This window comes from Gymnoscopelus braueri (genome assembly GCF_963280865.1).
Source record: "Gymnoscopelus braueri genome assembly, chromosome: 3".
In the NCBI taxonomy this organism is placed as follows: domain Eukaryota; kingdom Metazoa; phylum Chordata; class Actinopteri; order Myctophiformes; family Myctophidae; genus Gymnoscopelus; species Gymnoscopelus braueri.
In genome coordinates this window covers 8,895,301-8,916,228 of record NC_137612.1, presented here as the reverse complement: position 1 = coordinate 8,916,228, position 20,928 = coordinate 8,895,301, and the positions used below count along the sequence as shown (strand labels likewise).

At 41.0% G+C, this 20,928-nt stretch overlaps 1 protein-coding gene across 1 annotated transcript in view; it reads left to right on the top strand.

Moving 5' to 3' along the window:
* The first annotated feature begins 2,788 nt into the window (after positions 1 to 2,788).
* The window catches only part of LOC308083074 (sodium-coupled neutral amino acid transporter 3-like), a 61,677-nt gene continuing 43,537 nt past the window's right edge, over positions 2,789 to 20,928 (top strand). Inside the window, exon 1 of the mRNA XM_080425207.1 lies at positions 2,789 to 2,901. The gene's annotated coding sequence lies outside the window, so the exon portion shown is untranslated. The remainder of the gene's footprint in view (positions 2,902 to 20,928) is intronic.

Below are 20,928 nucleotides of genomic sequence, written 5' to 3'. Positions count from 1 at the left end.
TGGTTGTGTCCATACTGGGCTGTATCAGCCCATCTCCCGGCTTGAGAGGAAAGCTCCTTGGCACAGAGACCCTCTTCCTACAAAAAAAGGCTGAAGGCCAGCTTTAGAGAATATTTGTTTTGATAGGTTAAACTAAAGGAGTAGTTCAAAAAATTACTTATTTTCTATCGATTACACACCCCAAGAAGCTTTGAAATCATGGAGATTTTTTTGTTTTTGTCGCATTCCTAAGCCAATAATTTGATAACCAGCGGAAAGATGTCAATGTTGATGACTCTGCCGGTCATCAAATTATTGGCTTAGGCGACAAAAACAAAAAAATCGCCATGAATTCAAGGCTTCATGGGGTGTGTAATTGATTTTTTTCGTAATGCGATTTGCATTGTGATACCAAGCTAGATTGTCTATAATGTCATGCTGATGTTGCAGAATGACCCTTTATCTCTTTGTTAACGAAGCATCACAAATGCACTCTCCATGCCAGTTCTTATAATATAGTTGGTTGGATTAAATTGTTCATCCATGTTCTAGTCAGTCCTGTACAGCTTTGGAAGTGTCTGTGCTCTGATATTTAAATAACTAATTATTGTTATTAACAGTATATGGACTCGATCATTGATGTTTGAGTGTGTGGTGCAGACTTCTATTGCACATCAGACATAGGATATGCTCATGTCTGACTGTGACTGACGTATTCTATTTTCAAGTGTGAACATGTCAACGTCTTTAGGTTGACAGATCTTTCACTTCTTCTCAGTCTTCCTTCTCATGACAGCGTGTCTGACAGCGTGTCGCGGGTTCGACTCCCGTCCACGACCTTTGCTGCGTGTCACCCCCCATCTCTCTCCCTATTTCCTGTCAGCCTACTGTCCCTATCCCTCTCTAAATAAAGGCATAAAAAGCCCCAAAAAATATTTAAAAAAAAAAGAAAATAGCCGATCTACAAGCTCACAATGTGACACATTGTGAGCATGTAGATCGGCTATTTTCAAAAGATTTGTATACATTTTATACATTTGAAAACTGAAATGTAGCATTCTGCATAATGAGTACTTTCTGCTTTTGGTACCAAAGTACATTTTATATACCCTGACTTTTCCGAGTATTTCTACATTGCAGTATTGATACTTTTACTTAAGTAAAGTATGTGAGTCATTCTTCCACCACTGAGTAATAAATACACAACCCGTGAGATTGAAATGGACAAGGAAGTGTCTTGCCTTCGTGTCCTGCATGTCCTCTGCTAGAGAGCTGTGTGCCATTTACATCTGTCACTGTCAGGGCTCCGCTGCTGGTGATCTCCGAACCATAATACACAACCCTGTCTCAGCCTCTCTGGCCCGGTCCGCTCTGGGGTAGCCATTCCCCACTGGGTCTCCCCTCTGTGCAGGATGCTGTGCTTATAGATTCCAGAGGTGAAATGTCCTCTCCTCTCTCTACACAAGATGAGCTTCGCTCTAGTGGCAGCTTCAAAGGAAATTGACAGGTGGCTCATGCTCACCCCTCCATGTACATATATGGGCTATAGGTCAATACTATGATCAAAGAAATTGGGGGAAAGATTAGAATGTCTCTCTGCTTTGAATTCCTACAGTATACCCAGAAAGCCTAGATTCCTAGATTCGATCCAGTATCTACTGTACTGATTGTATGTACAGAATACAGATTGTATGTAAATTGCATTCTGTCAAATCTGACCCCCCTTTCTGTGCGTATGATAGGCTGCAGAATAAACTATAGTGTGTGTGTGTGTGTGTGTGTGTGTGTGTGTGTGCGCGGGCGCGCGTGCGTGCGTGTGTTATGATAAAAGGAGTAAACACTTTTCCAAAATGTATAATGAATAATGATTCGAACAAAGAAATGCAAATTTGAATGAAACTGACATTCCTTTTTTTTTTTTTTTTTTTACAAACACGTGTATGATCTCTCACTCTCACTCTCTCTCTCTCAGTGAAGATATAAGGGACGATACCTCGGCGTTGTGACATCAAAACACGCTTCAGCCAATGACCTAGAAACGGGGGGCTTACGTGCGTAAACAGGGTGGTCTCTTTGACGCATCATGGATGGCATCATCCTCACATAGGTGGCAGCGTTTGGCCAGCTGCGTGATTTGATTGCTGATTGCGTGTGAAAAAATGTCGGATTCGTCCGATTTATGAATGAATGAATCGGACGACGTGCATTGGCTGATGTTTTGTCCTGTTATGATATATCATGGCTACTAGTGTGTGTGTGTATGTGTGTGTGTGTGTGTGTGTGTGTGTGTGTGTGTGTGTGTGTGTGTGTGTGTGTGTGTGTGTCAATCCCTTTGTCTACTGTCTGTGCCTGGCACGTGTATCAGTGTGTATCAAGCACATGCACGACGAGTAGGCTATAGCCTGTAAATAAAAATGGGTACAAAAAAAGGAAAATCCTTTCATAAATGAAAAGAAAACAAATCTATAATAAAATAAAAAAGATAAAAAAAAGATAAAGAAAACATAAATAATAAAATACATAATCGTTTTTTTTTTTTTTTACTAACGGCCAAAAGTGACACTTGACAATTAAATGACGGTTGTATAGTAGTAGTAGGGGGGCGCGTGTCAGATATAATACTGAGAGCTGTGTGTGCGCGCTCTGGCGGTATACTGTTACTGTACACCAGAAATACATTGATTGGAGTAGCTTCATACAGGAGGCGGAACCCGCGGACCCCCTCGCTCACACACATCCCACTTTGAACCGATTATGAAGACAATTTAGTGAAATAACACATGACATTTACACAACAATTCAGAGGGAACGCGTACGGACCGTTTACCCCGTATAGCAGTGCTGAGAGGAGCGCCGAGGAGCCGAGGATCATCAGACCCAGTGTGGAGATATCTGTGGAGTTTGTGGAGGAGGACAGAGCTGGTAAGATGATGATCCACTGTATATGGTTTCCATTCACCAAATGGATCGAGCTTTTTAACGTGATCGGCTGACATCTATCACGTTTAGATAAATGAAAACTTTTGAAAAGCTAGCCTTGGGCAGATCACTCTTTTTTTCCTCCACAGAATATTAAACGGAGAAATGCTGGCAGCAATCAGCGAGGAACATATGATGAATACTAGTCTAGAAAACGCTTATTGCTGCTTTTTTGTGCAGAAAGCAAAAGGCATGTTAAAGATAACGGTTTCAGTCAAAACCCAAAATTTCCCCCAAATTGGGGGACCCCTTGATCGTCCCCAAATTAATTGGGGGACCCCTTGATCGCCCCATTTTGACTGAAACCGTTATCCAGCAGGTAAAAGGTTGGCGGAGAGGCGAGGCGAATCAGGCGATGATAGCAACTATAACAAGCCTGACCTATTCTCATGTGGTGTAATTTTCATGAATGTGTTGCCAGTTATTGTCCGACAGCCCTGCCGAGCAGCAACACATGCACTATTATGTAGTCGGCGTTCATCTTTCAAGCCACTGGCACGAATTCTGACGGGCAGGAATGACATTGTTGTCACAATAAATAACCTAATGAGTCTGGACTGGACTGGACTGGCACCCTGTTGCGCTGCCCATTGGCCCAGGCTGTCTCCGAGAGCCACTGTCCATGCTTGAAGTCCGGCTTGTATTTGGTAGGCTATATCATTTACATATTTTACATTATGCAATTTGATGATGGTGGCACGTACCACTTAACTGCCTGGATACATGCAGGTGTGGACTGGAATTTCCATTAGGATGATCAATCATAAATCTGATGTTAACAGGATTGAGGTGCCTTTATTATAGGCCTACTACTGATGTTTTTTTTTGTGCTGTAATGTAGCTATAATGTTCAAACAAGTCCCTTGTAAAATGGATGATAAAATACAGTGGGCAGTGTGGGCAGCATCCATAGCTGAGCCTCCCCCCACCAGCCAGCCAAGCCGTGACTCATTATCACTTTTCAGCTGCTTTTATGAGAGCCTTCAACAACATGTCACCTTGACTGTGTTGGGGGAATGCAATGAAACCATTCAAAGGAATCATGAGGATAGTCCTGTCTGCCAGTAGCTCAATCCATCCATGGGCAGAAAAACCCAGATCTGCCATGCAGGAGTCCCCTTCACAGCTATAGGGGACTTGTGGGAAGGAAGCAGGTGGAACTGACTGCTGGACTTGATAAGCTGAAATGATCAGTTATGCCCTGTCTGTGCTGCTGCTATATTTGACTCTCTACTGGGGTTGCTATATAGTCTGACCTCACTCCCTCCAGAGCACTGATTGCATTCTCAAAAGACTGATCCGGTCTCAGCCGGAGTTGGCTGATTCTGAGCTCTTGATCTGGTATTTGAACATAAAAGCTTGTGTTTTCATGCGTGCAAGTATAAGTTATTGTGTGTGCTTGTGGGTGGCCACTGGCCACACATGTGTATGCAATTATATATTGTGTTCATATTCTATGACATTTCTTGTGGATTTAATTGTATGCGACAGAAAGTGACTTTCTGGCCTTTGATGTGACAAAACACTGAGGGCCAGAATCCATCCTACATTGTTGCAATCACATTGGATAGGCCTCGGCCTGAATGAAAAGAGTTGTTTTATTTCTTAATCCAAATCATTGTCTGTTTCAGTTTCTGGGACTGACAAGTTAGCTATATCCATATGCAACATGTCTTGAACTGATTACGGCTTCTATCTCTATGATCTCTCAGAATCCCACTTGTATTATGTGTTGCTGATTGATATCTTATAGTTCTAACTCAAGTCTGCTCCATGACGGTCCTGTGAGAGTTAATGGACATGCTAAGTGGCCGGGCACAGTGATTCACTCAGTGCCTCTTCAATTTGATCAACCTATTTTATAATATTATACCCCTCTCCTGCAGGCAGGTATTGGTTTACCTCTCTGCAGGAATGAAAAGAAAACATGGGAGCATTTTTCAGTCTCACATTGTGGGCCACTGCACACAAAAATGACCCCCCCCCCACAGTGACTTTGCCCATGTTCTTAGAATCTAATATCATAGTCAAATCACAAGACTAGACCATGAAAGACATAAGCCTGTGTCTGGTCTGGAGCCTTGATTGACTGTTTAAAAAATATATATATATTATGTTAGATTATTGAGATAACTGCTACTCAGTCAGGGCCATTCCCCACCATGACCCATTCAAGGCAGAGCAAATACGCTAGCTTAGAAGGTCCTGGGTTCGATTCCCGCCGGGTACGCTGTGGGCACTGGGGGCGGGTCCTCTCCTCCGCGTCATCAGTGCATACCCTAGATGGGGTTGGCGAAAGGGCCTTTCAGTTTGTATGTTCTCCCCGTGTCCCCTAGGGTAGGTACCCTCACAAAAAACATGCAGTAATCCTGGTCTCTATACTGCCTCCCCATGGTCAGCCGGGGCTCCCCTCTGTCAGGTGATAAGAAGCGGCTTGCTAGCTCCTCATGCATTGAAGGAGGAATGAGCTCAGTTCTGGGCTCTCCCCAGGCTGGCAGAGCGAGAGTAGCACCCATGATTACAAAGGCAATTGGCACTGGGTGAAAAAATGGGTAACAAAATCGTGGAGAAAAAAAAAGAAAAAAAACCCGCTATCCTTACTCCAGGCGTTTGGTTTCAAATCCTGCACTAGATACAGCAGCCATTCATTTGGAATCTCCCATTGAGAGTTATGCATTTTTGCCAGACCCAGGGGGTCGGGCCTACATGAGGCTTTGTCGGTCCCCCTCTCCAAAAGTTTTCGTCCATATGGGCATAAAAGAGGTCTGTCTTCTGTCCTCATGTAGCCTCATGTAGGGTCGGGCCTACATGAGGCTTTGTCGGTCCCCCTCTCCAAACGTTTTCATCCATACATGGGCATAAAAGAGGTCTGTCTTCTGTCCTCTTTTTGATTGGCCAAGCTTAGCGTGACGTAGTGCTCTTTCAACCACTAGGGGTCTGGCAGTACCAGGTCTCCTGGTTCCCTTGTTAGCCAAGAGGGGGCTCATGTGTTTGTCACAAATCATGGCATGTCACACATTGCCACTTGTTCATTATTGCATTACATTTATTTCAAAATCTTGGTATTCTGACTGAGACGGCTGATGGTCCATTTAAACGGGATAGTTCACTCCCAAAATGACTTTTTTTCTATCGATTAGCCTGCACACCCCATGAAGCCTTGAATTCATGGTGATTTTTTTTGTTTTTGTCGCATTCCTAAGCCAATAATTTGATTACCGGCGCACTCTCCAGTAGGAGACTCAATGAAGACTCTTTGAGTCTCCTACCGGAGATCTCCTACCGGAGCATCTTTCCGCCGGTGATCAAATTATTGGCTTGGGGATGCGACAAAATAAAGAAAGTCTTCATGAATTCGAGGCTTCATGGGGTGTATAATGGATAGAAAATACGATTCTTTTTTGGGGTGAACTACTCCTTTAAGCCTGAAGAAGAAGAAGAAGCGTGTGAAGATAAGTGTTGATGGAGAGCAGCCTGCATAAGGTCAAACCACTTATGGTACATGGGACTTATAGTTGTTAGCTACAGGATGAGCTACAGTACAACTTGGGTAAAGTTATAATGCCCTTAACCTCATGTTCTCTGCAGGGCCTTCCTATGACACAGATGATCAGCAGTAGTGGGAGGAGGGGGGGCTCTATAATCTAGACTAGTGGGAATGTAACCTTTCCGTTGGTTCATGCACTTTCCTCCACCACTAGTATGAGACTGTATACATCCATCTGAACAGTAACCGGAAGACTTGCCCCAAAACACACTCGCCCCCATTTTTCCCGCATTTTTTCTTGAATTTGTTTTACTGAGGTTAAGGTTAGGAATATAAATTTAAGGTTCTGCATAGTTTTACAGAGGTTAAGTTTAGGAATAAGGTTAGGTTTAGGCATAGTTTTTTACTGAGGTTAAGTTTAGGAATAAGGTTAGGTTTAGGCATAGTTTTTACTGAGGTTAAGTTTAGGAATAAGGTTAGGTTTAGGCATAGTTTTTACTGAGGTTACGTTCAGGAATACGGTTAGGTTTAGGCATAGTTTTTACTGAGGTTACGTTTATGAATAAGGTTAGGTTTAGGAATATAAGCTTAGGTTTAGGCATAGTTTAATGAGGTTACGCTTAGGAAAAAGGTTAGGTTTAGGATTATAAGGTTAGGTGTAGGCATAGTTTTACTGAGGTTACGTTCAGGAATAAGGTTAGGTTTAGGAATATAAGGTTAGGCTTAGGCATAGTTTTACTGAGGTTACGTTCAGGAATAAGGTTAGGTATAGGCATAGTTTTACTGAGGTTAAGTTTATGAATACTGGTGCCGGATTTGCCCCGGGGACGAGCGTGTTTTGCAGGGTGAGCGTTCTTGTATTCTCCTGAACTCATTCCTCAGCTATAGTGTTTTTGACTTCTCTGGAGCTTTTGTGTTCAATGCAATTGTGGTGGGTAGAGAGGTTTTATGATTAAACCTCGATCTGCTTACACAACCCCCCGCTCCCCTATGTGCTCAGAAGTCCTGTGTCAGTGGGATTGGGATGCTTTGTGGCATGTGATACAGTCAGCAGTGCAGTGCGTGCGTGCACACCAGTGGTGTAAAGTAACTAAGTGCATTTACTCAAGTACTGTACTTAAGTACAATATTGAAGTCTTTTTTTTACTTTTACTGGAGTATTTCCAATTTTCAATACTTCTACTCCACTACATCTCAAAGGCAAATATTGTACTTTTACTCCACTACAATTATTGGAAGACTTTAGTTACTGGTTACTTTGTAGATTTTTTGAGTATTATTACAAAACATACATTAACCACTTCAGCCCTATATACGTTTCGGCCATTTGAAAATAGCAGATCTATAAGCTCACAATGCATCGCGATACGAAAGCATTGTGAGCTTGTAGATCTGCTATTTTCCAGTTTTTTTTTACATTATACATTTGAAAATTTGTGAAATGTGACATTCTGCATAATGAGTAATTTTACTTTTGTACTTTAAGTATATTTCAAAACCAATACTTTTGTACTTTTAGTTAAGTACATTTTGAATTCCGGACTTTCACTTGTAACAGAGTACTTCTACATTGCAGTATTTATACTCTTACTGAAGTAAAACACTTTTTTTCACCACTGCACACATCACAGTGGCTACCACTGTGTGCGTTGAATTTCCAGCTGGATGACTGAATTTTCCCATCACGCTCACGCTCTCTCTCTCTCTCTCTCTCTCTCTCCCCCCCCCCCCCCCCATGTGAGAGAGAGGAAGAGGATGCTCAGTCACCAGGAGTTTGGAGCACATGACTCAGATAGGGCAGTGCTGGCATTGAGTGGGCGGTGACAGTACTGTCAGGGTGGCAGGCTTCTTTAATTGATGACCCTATACCTTCCATTATCCACACTTTACCATGGATACCAACCAACCACCATAAGTAAGATCTCCTCATATATAATAGGACTCTTTCCTGGGTTCAATGTTTCAGCATCCAGACAGACAGACAGGGCACTTCACTGGAGCTTCAACTGACCACAGGGAGGGCTTCTAGATCAGTGCGGTTCTCAAACAGTTTCATGTTAACCCATTCAATCCGGGAACACAGATGTGTTCCCGGATGTCTAATTTCTTTGGCTATTCCAAAAATAGCAGGTATACAAGCTCATAGCGTGGCACTCATGAACTTGTAGATCTGCTATTTTTGAAAAAAAAAGTTTTTTGAAAAAGTGTGCAAATCTTTCAATATATATATACATTTTGAACTCAAATCATTGCTTCTGGGGGTCCCTGCAACAAAATATTTTGAAATAGCAGATCTACAAGCTTGTAGCGTGGCACTACAAGTTTGAAGATCAGCTATTTTTGAATAGCCCAAGGTATAAAATAATGGTTATAGCTAAAATAAATAAATTAAATGACTCAGTACAGTATGTGTTCCTGGATTGAATGGGTTAAGGACAAACTAATCTTTCAAGCCAGATTCGGAGGCAGATTTAACCCCCAGATTTAACAAACGTTTTCATCCATACATGGGCATAAAAGAGGTCTGTCTTCTGTCCTCTTTTTGATTGGCCAAGCTTAGCGTGACGTAGTGCTCTTTCAACCACTAGGGGTCTGGCAGTACCAGGTCTCCTGGTTCCCTTGTTAGCCAAGAGGGGGCTCATGTGTTTGTCACAAATCATGGCATGTCACACATTGCCACTTGTTCATTATTGCATTACATTTATTTCAAAATCTTGGTATTCTGACTGAGACGGCTGATGGTCCATTTAAACGGGATAGTTCACTCCCAAAATGACTTTTTTTCTATCGATTAGCCTGCACACCCCATGAAGCCTTGAATTCATGGTGATTTTTTTTGTTTTTGTCGCATTCCTAAGCCAATAATTTGATTACCGGCGCACTCTCCAGTAGGAGACTCAATGAAGACTCTTTGAGTCTCCTACCGGAGATCTCCTACCGGAGCATCTTTCCGCCGGTGATCAAATTATTGGCTTGGGGATGCGACAAAATAAAGAAAGTCTTCATGAATTCGAGGCTTCATGGGGTGTATAATGGATAGAAAATACGATTCTTTTTTGGGGTGAACTACTCCTTTAAGCCTGAAGAAGAAGAAGAAGCGTGTGAAGATAAGTGTTGATGGAGAGCAGCCTGCATAAGGTCAAACCACTTATGGTACATGGGACTTATAGTTGTTAGCTACAGGATGAGCTACAGTACAACTTGGGTAAAGTTATAATGCCCTTAACCTCATGTTCTCTGCAGGGCCTTCCTATGACACAGATGATCAGCAGTAGTGGGAGGAGGGGGGGCTCTATAATCTAGACTAGTGGGAATGTAACCTTTCCGTTGGTTCATGCACTTTCCTCCACCACTAGTATGAGACTGTATACATCCATCTGAACAGTAACCGGAAGACTTGCCCCAAAACACACTCGCCCCCATTTTTCCCGCATTTTTTCTTGAATTTGTTTTACTGAGGTTAAGGTTAGGAATATAAATTTAAGGTTCTGCATAGTTTTACAGAGGTTAAGTTTAGGAATAAGGTTAGGTTTAGGCATAGTTTTTTACTGAGGTTAAGTTTAGGAATAAGGTTAGGTTTAGGCATAGTTTTTACTGAGGTTAAGTTTAGGAATAAGGTTAGGTTTAGGCATAGTTTTTACTGAGGTTACGTTCAGGAATACGGTTAGGTTTAGGCATAGTTTTTACTGAGGTTACGTTTATGAATAAGGTTAGGTTTAGGAATATAAGCTTAGGTTTAGGCATAGTTTAATGAGGTTACGCTTAGGAAAAAGGTTAGGTTTAGGATTATAAGGTTAGGTGTAGGCATAGTTTTACTGAGGTTACGTTCAGGAATAAGGTTAGGTTTAGGAATATAAGGTTAGGCTTAGGCATAGTTTTACTGAGGTTACGTTCAGGAATAAGGTTAGGTATAGGCATAGTTTTACTGAGGTTAAGTTTATGAATACTGGTGCCGGATTTGCCCCGGGGACGAGCGTGTTTTGCAGGGTGAGCGTTCTTGTATTCTCCTGAACTCATTCCTCAGCTATAGTGTTTTTGACTTCTCTGGAGCTTTTGTGTTCAATGCAATTGTGGTGGGTAGAGAGGTTTTATGATTAAACCTCGATCTGCTTACACAACCCCCCGCTCCCCTATGTGCTCAGAAGTCCTGTGTCAGTGGGATTGGGATGCTTTGTGGCATGTGATACAGTCAGCAGTGCAGTGCGTGCGTGCACACCAGTGGTGTAAAGTAACTAAGTGCATTTACTCAAGTACTGTACTTAAGTACAATATTGAAGTCTTTTTTTTACTTTTACTGGAGTATTTCCAATTTTCAATACTTCTACTCCACTACATCTCAAAGGCAAATATTGTACTTTTACTCCACTACAATTATTGGAAGACTTTAGTTACTGGTTACTTTGTAGATTTTTTGAGTATTATTACAAAACATACATTAACCACTTCAGCCCTATATACGTTTCGGCCATTTGAAAATAGCAGATCTATAAGCTCACAATGCATCGCGATACGAAAGCATTGTGAGCTTGTAGATCTGCTATTTTCCAGTTTTTTTTTACATTATACATTTGAAAATTTGTGAAATGTGACATTCTGCATAATGAGTAATTTTACTTTTGTACTTTAAGTATATTTCAAAACCAATACTTTTGTACTTTTAGTTAAGTACATTTTGAATTCCGGACTTTCACTTGTAACAGAGTACTTCTACATTGCAGTATTTATACTCTTACTGAAGTAAAACACTTTTTTTCACCACTGCACACATCACAGTGGCTACCACTGTGTGCGTTGAATTTCCAGCTGGATGACTGAATTTTCCCATCACGCTCACGCTCTCTCTCTCTCTCTCTCTCTCTCTCCCCCCCCCCCCCCCATGTGAGAGAGAGGAAGAGGATGCTCAGTCACCAGGAGTTTGGAGCACATGACTCAGATAGGGCAGTGCTGGCATTGAGTGGGCGGTGACAGTACTGTCAGGGTGGCAGGCTTCTTTAATTGATGACCCTATACCTTCCATTATCCACACTTTACCATGGATACCAACCAACCACCATAAGTAAGATCTCCTCATATATAATAGGACTCTTTCCTGGGTTCAATGTTTCAGCATCCAGACAGACAGACAGGGCACTTCACTGGAGCTTCAACTGACCACAGGGAGGGCTTCTAGATCAGTGCGGTTCTCAAACAGTTTCATGTTAACCCATTCAATCCGGGAACACAGATGTGTTCCCGGATGTCTAATTTCTTTGGCTATTCCAAAAATAGCAGGTATACAAGCTCATAGCGTGGCACTCATGAACTTGTAGATCTGCTATTTTTGAAAAAAAAAGTTTTTTGAAAAAGTGTGCAAATCTTTCAATATATATATACATTTTGAACTCAAATCATTGCTTCTGGGGGTCCCTGCAACAAAATATTTTGAAATAGCAGATCTACAAGCTTGTAGCGTGGCACTACAAGTTTGAAGATCAGCTATTTTTGAATAGCCCAAGGTATAAAATAATGGTTATAGCTAAAATAAATAAATTAAATGACTCAGTACAGTATGTGTTCCTGGATTGAATGGGTTAAGGACAAACTAATCTTTCAAGCCAGATTCGGAGGCAGATTTAACCCCCCCCCCCCCCCCCCACCCCACCCCCACAACCTCCAACAATGTTTTTGCCTACTCACTGAGATGGGAGCAGTGATGCCCTGCTGGTGGCATCCCAGACGACCTTTTGCCCTCCTGCCAGCCCATCGCCTAGCTGCAGCATCTTGTTCCCAATGTTATCACTGGTGATTCATCTTTCAAGACAGATTCAGAGCTCAAAGGAGGAAAACATGTTCCCCCTTTTTTGCTGATGGTTTCCCAGATTGAGGACAAACAAATTGATACGTATTTGGCCATCAGTGGTGGAAAGTAACTAAGTACATTTGCTCAAGTACTGTCTGTACTTAAGTACAATTTTGAGGTACTTTTACTTTACTGGAGTATTTCCAATTTTCAGTACTTTTACTTCTACTCCACTACATCTCAGAGACAAATATTATGCTTTTACTCCACTGTAATTATTTGAAAACTTTAGTTACTAGTTGCTTTGTAGATTTAGATTATTATTACAAAACATACATTAACCACTTCAGCCCTATATACATTCCCGCGACGCATTGTGAGCTTGTAGATCTGCTCTTTTCAAAAGATTTTAATACATTTTATACATTTAAACTTGTGAAATGGGACATTCTGCATAATGAGTACTTTTGGTACTTTAAGTACATTTTGATACCAATACTTTCATACTTTTACTCAAGTACATTTTTAATTCCGGACTTTTACTTGTAACAGTATTTCTACATTGCAGTATTGATACTACTTAAAGGTAGGGTAAGTGATTTGCAATTATTCAAATAATTGCAAAATGGGTCTATATTCTGATAGTACTCATTGCTATAGAGTGTTAGTTCAGTAAAAGGAGTCTCCTTGTCTCTCCAGCTCTTTATAAAACAGAAAATACATTTTCGTTTCAGTTTCAGTTTCATTTCCAATTTTATCCAATCAGGATAGAGAATTCAATCAGGATATAGATTAAACAAGTGAAATTGGAAGTGATGACACTAAGAAATGAGCATGCAAAATTGGAACTGGAACACTATAAAAATGAAGCTTAAAAATTGGTACTTTCTCCTGATTGGCTGAGATTTTGACACCTACCGGAAAATGTATTTTCTGTTTATTAAAGAGCTGGAGAGACGGGGAGACTCCTGTTACTGATCAAACACTCTATAGCAATGATTACTATCAGAATATAGTGCTTTAACCTTTTAACAATATACTTTTTGTTTTAACCCCAAAATATCACTTACCCTACCTTTAAGCAAAAAATTTGAGTACTTTTTCCACCACTGTTGGCCTCTTGTATTTTGTGCCAGGGACCCCCATAAGAGAGGAATTTTATTTTTATATTAGATTTATTAGATAATTCTACAACAGTCTCTACGGTTGGGAGATATCAGTGGAGAGAGTGAATGATCTGAATAGTTATGCTTATAGGTTCTCACATTGAGCTAAAATAGTACAAAAATACTTTGTTTTGTATTTGTTGCATTTATGAGCCAATAATTTGATGACCGGGTGGCTGCTCAGTAGGAGACTCAATTGAGTCTCAATTGAGTCTCCTACCGGAGACTCCGCCTCCACAGTGTATATTGTAGGCCTACATATTATTAAAGAGGTTATATCAATCAGCGATCGCTCACGTGCGAGTGTATGCAGCGCGGGCGTGTGCATGTGCGCATGACGTAGCTCTCCTCTGGTAAAAAAAAAAATCACAGTACAACACTGAATATACTTCAGTGTGAGAGAAGGGGACTCCATGTGTTGAATGGACACATTTCACCTTGATCACACACACACACACACACACACACACACACACACACACACACACACACACACACACACACACACACACACACACACACACACACACACACACACACACACACACACACACACACACACACACACACACACACACACACGGGAGGGCTGTGACACACAGATTTCCGCGGCAGTAGCTCGGCAGTAGTAGGTAGAGTGGCTGCTGGCCGCATGAGAATCGGGAGGTTCCCAGTTCGATACCGACCGTACCCCGGCTACCCCTGGGTTAGTGCCTAAGAGTCCTCGAGCAAGACACAGACCCGGCCCTAAGTGCTCCTGCTTGATGAGCAATGGATGCATGGTTACCTCCCTGGCAGTGTGTCAATGTATGTGTGTGAATGTGTGTGTGTGTGTGTGTGTGTGTGTGTGTGTGTGTGTGTGTGTGTGTGTGTGTGTGTGTGTGTGTGTGTGTGTGTGTGTGTGTGAATGGGCACATTGTAAAGCGCTTTGGATAAAGCTTCTACATAAATGCACCACTTACCATTTCACTGGTCATTTGAACCAGTGACCTTCTAGTTAGTGTGTGTGTGTGTGTGTGTGTGTGTGTGTGTGTGTGTGTGTGTGTGTGTGTGTGTGCGTGTGTGTGTGTGTGTGTGTGTGTGTGTGTATGTGTGCGTTAAGTATTTACTATTTTCAATCTGCAAATTTTGCTACTTTTGTGTGACATACTAGAATGACGGGCATTAATTTACGAAAAAAGTTCAAATATGGAGATAAGAGGTTTGTGCCCGACAGCAACAATATACAATGTGGCCCCCTGGAAAAAAGTTTGGAAATATAGAGGCCCTCTCCATCATCAAAGTTGCCCACCCCTGACTTAGGCTATTTGAAAATAGCAGATCTACAAGCTCACAACGCGTCACGATGCGATACATTGTGAGCTTGTAGATCGGCTATTTAAAAAATATTTTTAAACATGTTGAACTTGTGAACTGGGGACATTCTTCATAACGAGTACTTTTACTTTTAGTACTTCAAGTACATTTTGATGCCAATACTTGTGTACTTTTACTCAAGCAAATTTGAAATACCGGACTTTTACTTTTAACAGAGTATTTCTGCAGTATTGATACTTTTACTTAAGTTAAACATTTCAGTACTTTTCCCACGACTGGTAATATGAAGCTCATTCCTTTAATTTACGATTCTACTGTCAACCAAACAATACAGGCCTGTAATTATGGTTGGACTTTTGACTACGCTGAGGGGACACATTTAAGTCCTGTTGGTGAACGTTGCCAGAACCAAAACAAACATACAATTTTCTCCACGTCTTTTCGATTTGAATCCGTCCAATCAATCTTCTAAGCTGCTTCGCTAGAGGAATATCCCTTATCATCCTAGCCTTGGTACTGTTTGCATCCACCATGTACAGTACCATGTATTTAGTCCACTGATGTCTGGAATAACCTCACCATCTGTCTATATCCCATGACCTGTGACTGTGAGCTTACTCATTTCCCTTACTCATTTCTATGACAGGGCTCTTATACAGTGTTGGAAAGTAACTAAGTACATTTACTCAAGCACTGTACTTAAGTACAAGTGTGAGGTGCCTTTACTTTACTGGTGTATGTCCACATTTCAATACTTTTACTACTACTCCACTACATCCCAGAGGCAAATATTGTACTTTTTACTCCACTACAATTATTTGAAAACTTTGTAGATTTTGATTATTATTACAAAACCACTTACCACTTCAGCCCTATTTAAACTTTGGCTATTTAAAAATAGCTGATCTACAACGCGTCGCGACACGTTGTGAGCTTATCTGCTAATTTTATACATTTTAGACATATGATAACTTGTGAAACGGGACGTTCTGCACGATGAGTACTTTTACTTTTGGTACTTCAAGTATATTTTGATGCCAATACTTTTGTACAGAGTGTTTCTGCATGGCAGTATTGATACTTTCACTTAAGTAAAAAGAATTAGTACTTTTTCCACCAATGCTCTTTAAGGAGTAGTTCACCCAAAAAATTACTTATTTTTATATCAATTATACACCCCATGAAGCCTTGAATTCATGGATTTTAATTTGTTTTTGTCGCATTCCTAAGCTAATAATTTGATGACCAGGTGTATTTCCGGTAGGAGACGCAAAGAGTCTACTTTGTGTCTCCTACATTAGCATCTTTCCGCCGGTAATCAAATTATCTCCATGAATTCAAGGCTTCATGGGGTGTGCAATTGATAGATTTTTTTTTTGGGTGAACTACCCTTTAACCAATCCAGAAACATGAATTAATTAATTAATTAGTAAATTAATGTCATTGGATTTTAGATTTGTGTTTTAGGTTATTAGATTTTTTTGATAGGCAATTGCATTTTTTAGATTTTAAGTTTGATATTGTAATCAGCAAAATAATTCAGTGTTTTTAATGGCACCATCTGTGATCATGCTGAAAGCTGAATAAACATAAACATAAACATAAACATAAACGTAAAGGAATTCAGCTGCTCCTCTTCTCTGTGCATTGTGTGTTAATTACATTTGCTCTACATCTCTCCTCTCTCTCCTCTTGCCCTCGTGTTGTAACGCCTTCTCTTCATGCCTCGTGTGCTCTCAACCCCTTTGCCCTCCATTGTCTGTCATTTCAAGTCCTATTGTGTGCAAATCATGTCTGTGGATCACGTTACTGCAATGCTGCCTATAGGGCTGTCACCATTACACATTTAAGTTGACGATTAACTGTCACTCAAATAATTGCGAATAACGATTTAATTGTGTTCTTTTAGGCTTCCTAATCAAAATTTGCACAGGACAGATATGAAAAATAACTGAAAGATACAAAGAAATTATTGACATGTTCAATAATGTTATACTTACAGCAAGTGACGCGTTGTAAGCTTGTAGATCTGCTATTTCTGCTTTTATAATATTTGAAAGTGTGTGAAACAAAATGCAAAAATAATTATCTCAAATAATTGTGATTAGACGGTTACTTAATAGAGCACAGAAGTCCTGACGTCACTCGTCCATCCCCTGGGTCGTAGAAGTAATTTCTCTATGCAGAATAACATTGGGTCATCTTAGAATCGTCTCATATAAGAATTGTGGTGCAAAAATAAACAAACTGTCTCGGCGATATTGTCAGGGAGGTGGCTCTGTATCGTTTGTGATAGTCAGTCACTCATATTTGATACAGTCTGTTTCTGGCGTAAATTTAACTAATTCGGCGGAAGTAACATTAGCGTTTTCTCACCGTCAGTTGAGGCTTCGTATCCATAAGAGTCAAACCGCTGGGGTAATTTGTTTATTTTTGGAACACAGTTCTTATTTGACGCGATATTAACTCATTTCCTGCCATATACGCAAAGCCGTTCTATTAAATAGTCCACTTGCCCGGCAACACGCATAAAGTCGTTCTATTAAAAAAATGAGGCACGCTGTTTTAGGCACCGTAACACGCTTTGGGATGATCCATCGTCACTCAGAGAAGAAGTATATGTGGATGTGACATCATTCCAAAAAACGTCACATCCATCCGCCCTGACTATGGGATTTTCAGAAAAAACACCTCTAACTCAGTTGCTGTTTTTTTGCATTGAAAACCACAGTTTTCAGCGGGCCAAAGCCCCAAAATGGCGGATCGCGGCTGGAATGCTGTTGTTCCTCTGAATACACAGATCCCTCCGCCTACCCACGGGGACTATTTCTATGTATATTTTTTGTACACAATGTCGCTTCTACGGCGTTTCAAAGATCATCGGATGAAGGTAATTACGCTGGCAAGGGGATAACAAACGATGTTTAATACCTTGGCGGGTGATGTGTTAAACATGTCTATGGGAATTCAGAATGGATGAAAAAAAAAACGCGACCAGGATGTGTAAATTACGTCAGACTTCGGTGCTCTATAATTGTGACAGGCCTCAATTGCTGACCTGTCCCCCAACTTTCTGTGTGGGGGGTGTCCTCCCCCTCCTATAGTGTGAGAGTTGAGCCAGAGTGACAGGATGCAACAACGCCGCTTCGCTCTATAAATAAATCACATTTGAGCCAGTGAGTCACCAGACTGGAGCTCTCACCCACACACACACACACACACACACACACACACACAAGCCACGTCACGTCACGAGACAAACAGCCGGTAGACAATGCCATGTACCTCTCACACCTCCCGGCCAGTGCTCCACATGGCACCCCTGACAGCGCTGAACCCACAAGGCCACTGCCCGCCAGCCAGTACATCCCCATGCCAGTCCAGGGCCAAGCAACAAAACACAGTGAATTGACCTTGGCTTCTCTCTTCACTTCCACAGAGACTCTAAAAGACATAAGCAGCCAGAGCCCAGTATTGCAGGCTCTACAGAGGATGGTGGTGGAGCAGAGATTAAAACAAGGTTTTCTGGTCCATTTTTACACTCTGGCGGTCATCGCCATGCTGGCTTGTGGCAGAATTTTTTTGTTAAAAATTCTATTTTTGCCATAGACATACAAAATGAGACAAACGCATAAAGAGCTACAGTATAGCCCTAAATGACCATTACAGGTCTGTAACTCTGAGAGTGTACAAATGGAACCAAATGGACCCTTACGGGTCCATTTGGTTCCATTTGTACACTCTCAGAGTAATGGGGATCCTTGAAAATGAAAGGTTTAAAGGGATAGTTCACCCCCAAAAATATATTTTTTCTTTCAATTACACACCCCATGGAGACATGAATTCATTAAACTTTTGTCGCATTCCTAAGCCAATAATTTTATGACCAGCGGTGACTCCGGTAGGAGACTCAAAGTGTCAACTTTGAGTCTCCTACCGGAGACATTAGCATCTTTCCGCCAGTCATCAAATTATTGGCGTAGGAATGGGACAAAAACTATACAATCTCCATGAATTCAAGGCTTCATGGGGTGTGTAATTGATAGAAAAAAAGTACTTTTTTGGGTGAACTATCCCTTTAAGAATCTTACTTATAGTGTCATAGTTAATCGGTGTCATACATACATGTATTCTGAATAAGACTGACATTCAGTAATTGGGTCTTATGATCAATATAAGAACACTATAATGATGTGTAAAAACAAAATCTAAAAGGCCAAGTCTTGCGACGGACACATTTGTCCGTGTACAGACATATTGATGACCCCTGCTCAGAGATAAATGCAATTTTATGTGAAGCAAAAAGAACTGGCAATCATGATGATTGTACTGGTTTGCCTTTTCCCTTGCAGACTTCATTAAGTCCTGCAGGGACCTTTGTGTGTGTGTGTGTGTGTGTGTGTGTGTGTGGTGCCAAAGCCAATGTTATGGTCATCATCATAATGCTATTCTTTACGTCACACCAGCGTTTGTAGAGAGAAGTAGGTTACCAAATCATCAAAGGAGATTGCAGAGCAAACGAATCACATCCCCCCCGCCCCTCCCCTCCCACCCCTCACAATGCGTGGTATAATCCTGGGTTAGAGGCGCGTACGACATGATAAATACTTCACTTGGCAGCGAGAGATAATACCGCCCACCTGATCGGCGGATATTATCAGTGGTGGGATAAGTACTCACATTTTGTACTTAAGTGAAAGTACCAATACCACACAATGTAGAAATACTCTACTATAAATAATAATCCGGTATTCAAAATGTACTTGAGTAAAAGTAGAAAAGTATTCACATTAAAATATACTTAAGTACTGAAAGTAAAAGTACTCATTTTGCAGAATGTCCCATTTCACAAGTTTCCAAATGGATAAAAATGCTTTGAAAATAGCAGATCTATAAGCTGCGTTGTGAGCTTTGTAGATCGGCTGTTTTCAAATAGCCTAAGTATGCATATAGGGCTGAAGTGGTTAATGCATGTTTTGTAATAATAATCAAAATCTTCAAAGTAACTAGTAACTAAAGTTGTCAAATAATCGTAGTGGAGTAAAAGTACAATATTTGCCGCTGAGATGTAGTGGAGTAGAAGTAAAAGTATTGAAAATTGTACTCAAGAACAGTAGTTGAGTAAATGTACTTAGTTACTTTCCACCACAGGTTGCAAGAGATAACACCGCCCACCTGATCGTGGATATTATTTTGTTGCCAACAGATACGGCATCCTGCATCATTTCATAGACTCTGATGATGTGCATTTCTCATGCTGCGGTCACACGGGCAGATACAAAGATACAGTCTCCCATTCATTTTCAATGGAAGCCAGAGACATGAAGATTACAAAGCAACACCCACCGTTTGTAGCTGCTACGAAAGATACAAAGATGCAAAGCTACAAATTCAAGTTTAGCTGGGTTACAACTTCTAGATACAAAGATACAAAACTGTAGCTCCGATGACGCAGCAAGCTTGATGACGACCGCGTTGAGCAACACAGATACAAAACGACAGAGCAACAAATATGCTGTGTATCTTTGTTTCTTTATATCTGCCCGTGCAGTGTTGATTTTGACAGCATATTTTGATGTAGTTTTAGTCATAGTCTTTTGAATAAAATTCCATTTAGTTTTAGTCATATTTTAGTCATCCGAAATGTTTTACTTTTAGTCTAGTTTTAGTCGACTAAATATCATAAGTCGACTAAATCTACAGTTGATTTAGTCGACTAAAATGTATTTTGGCGGTGCTTTGTTGGCTGATTTTACACTTGGTTGCATGCTGAAAATAGCCGATCTACAAGCCCACAACGCATCGCAGTGCGACGCGTTATGGGCTTGTAGATCCTTGGGCTTGTAGATCTGCTATTTTCAGAGCGCAACACCCGAACGCAAACAAAGATATAAAATGACTTGTCTTTTAGTTCTACTGGATCTCTTTTCCACTAGTCCCTCCCTAACATTTTAGTCTAGTTTTTATTTGTTGAAGAAATTGTCTGTATATTTATAGTTTTAGTCACCGTAGCTCATTTTTTATTTCCTTTTCGTCAGTGAAAAAAGGTAGTCGACGAACATTTTTCGTCCTAGTTTTAGTCGACGAAATCGACACTGTGCCCGTGTGAACGCAGCGTGATGATGTGCATTTCTCACTCCAGCTCAGCCTCATGCAGAGACGAGGAGCATCTCAGAAGATGACACACACATATTTGACTTGGCCCGCCATGCATTCACCCA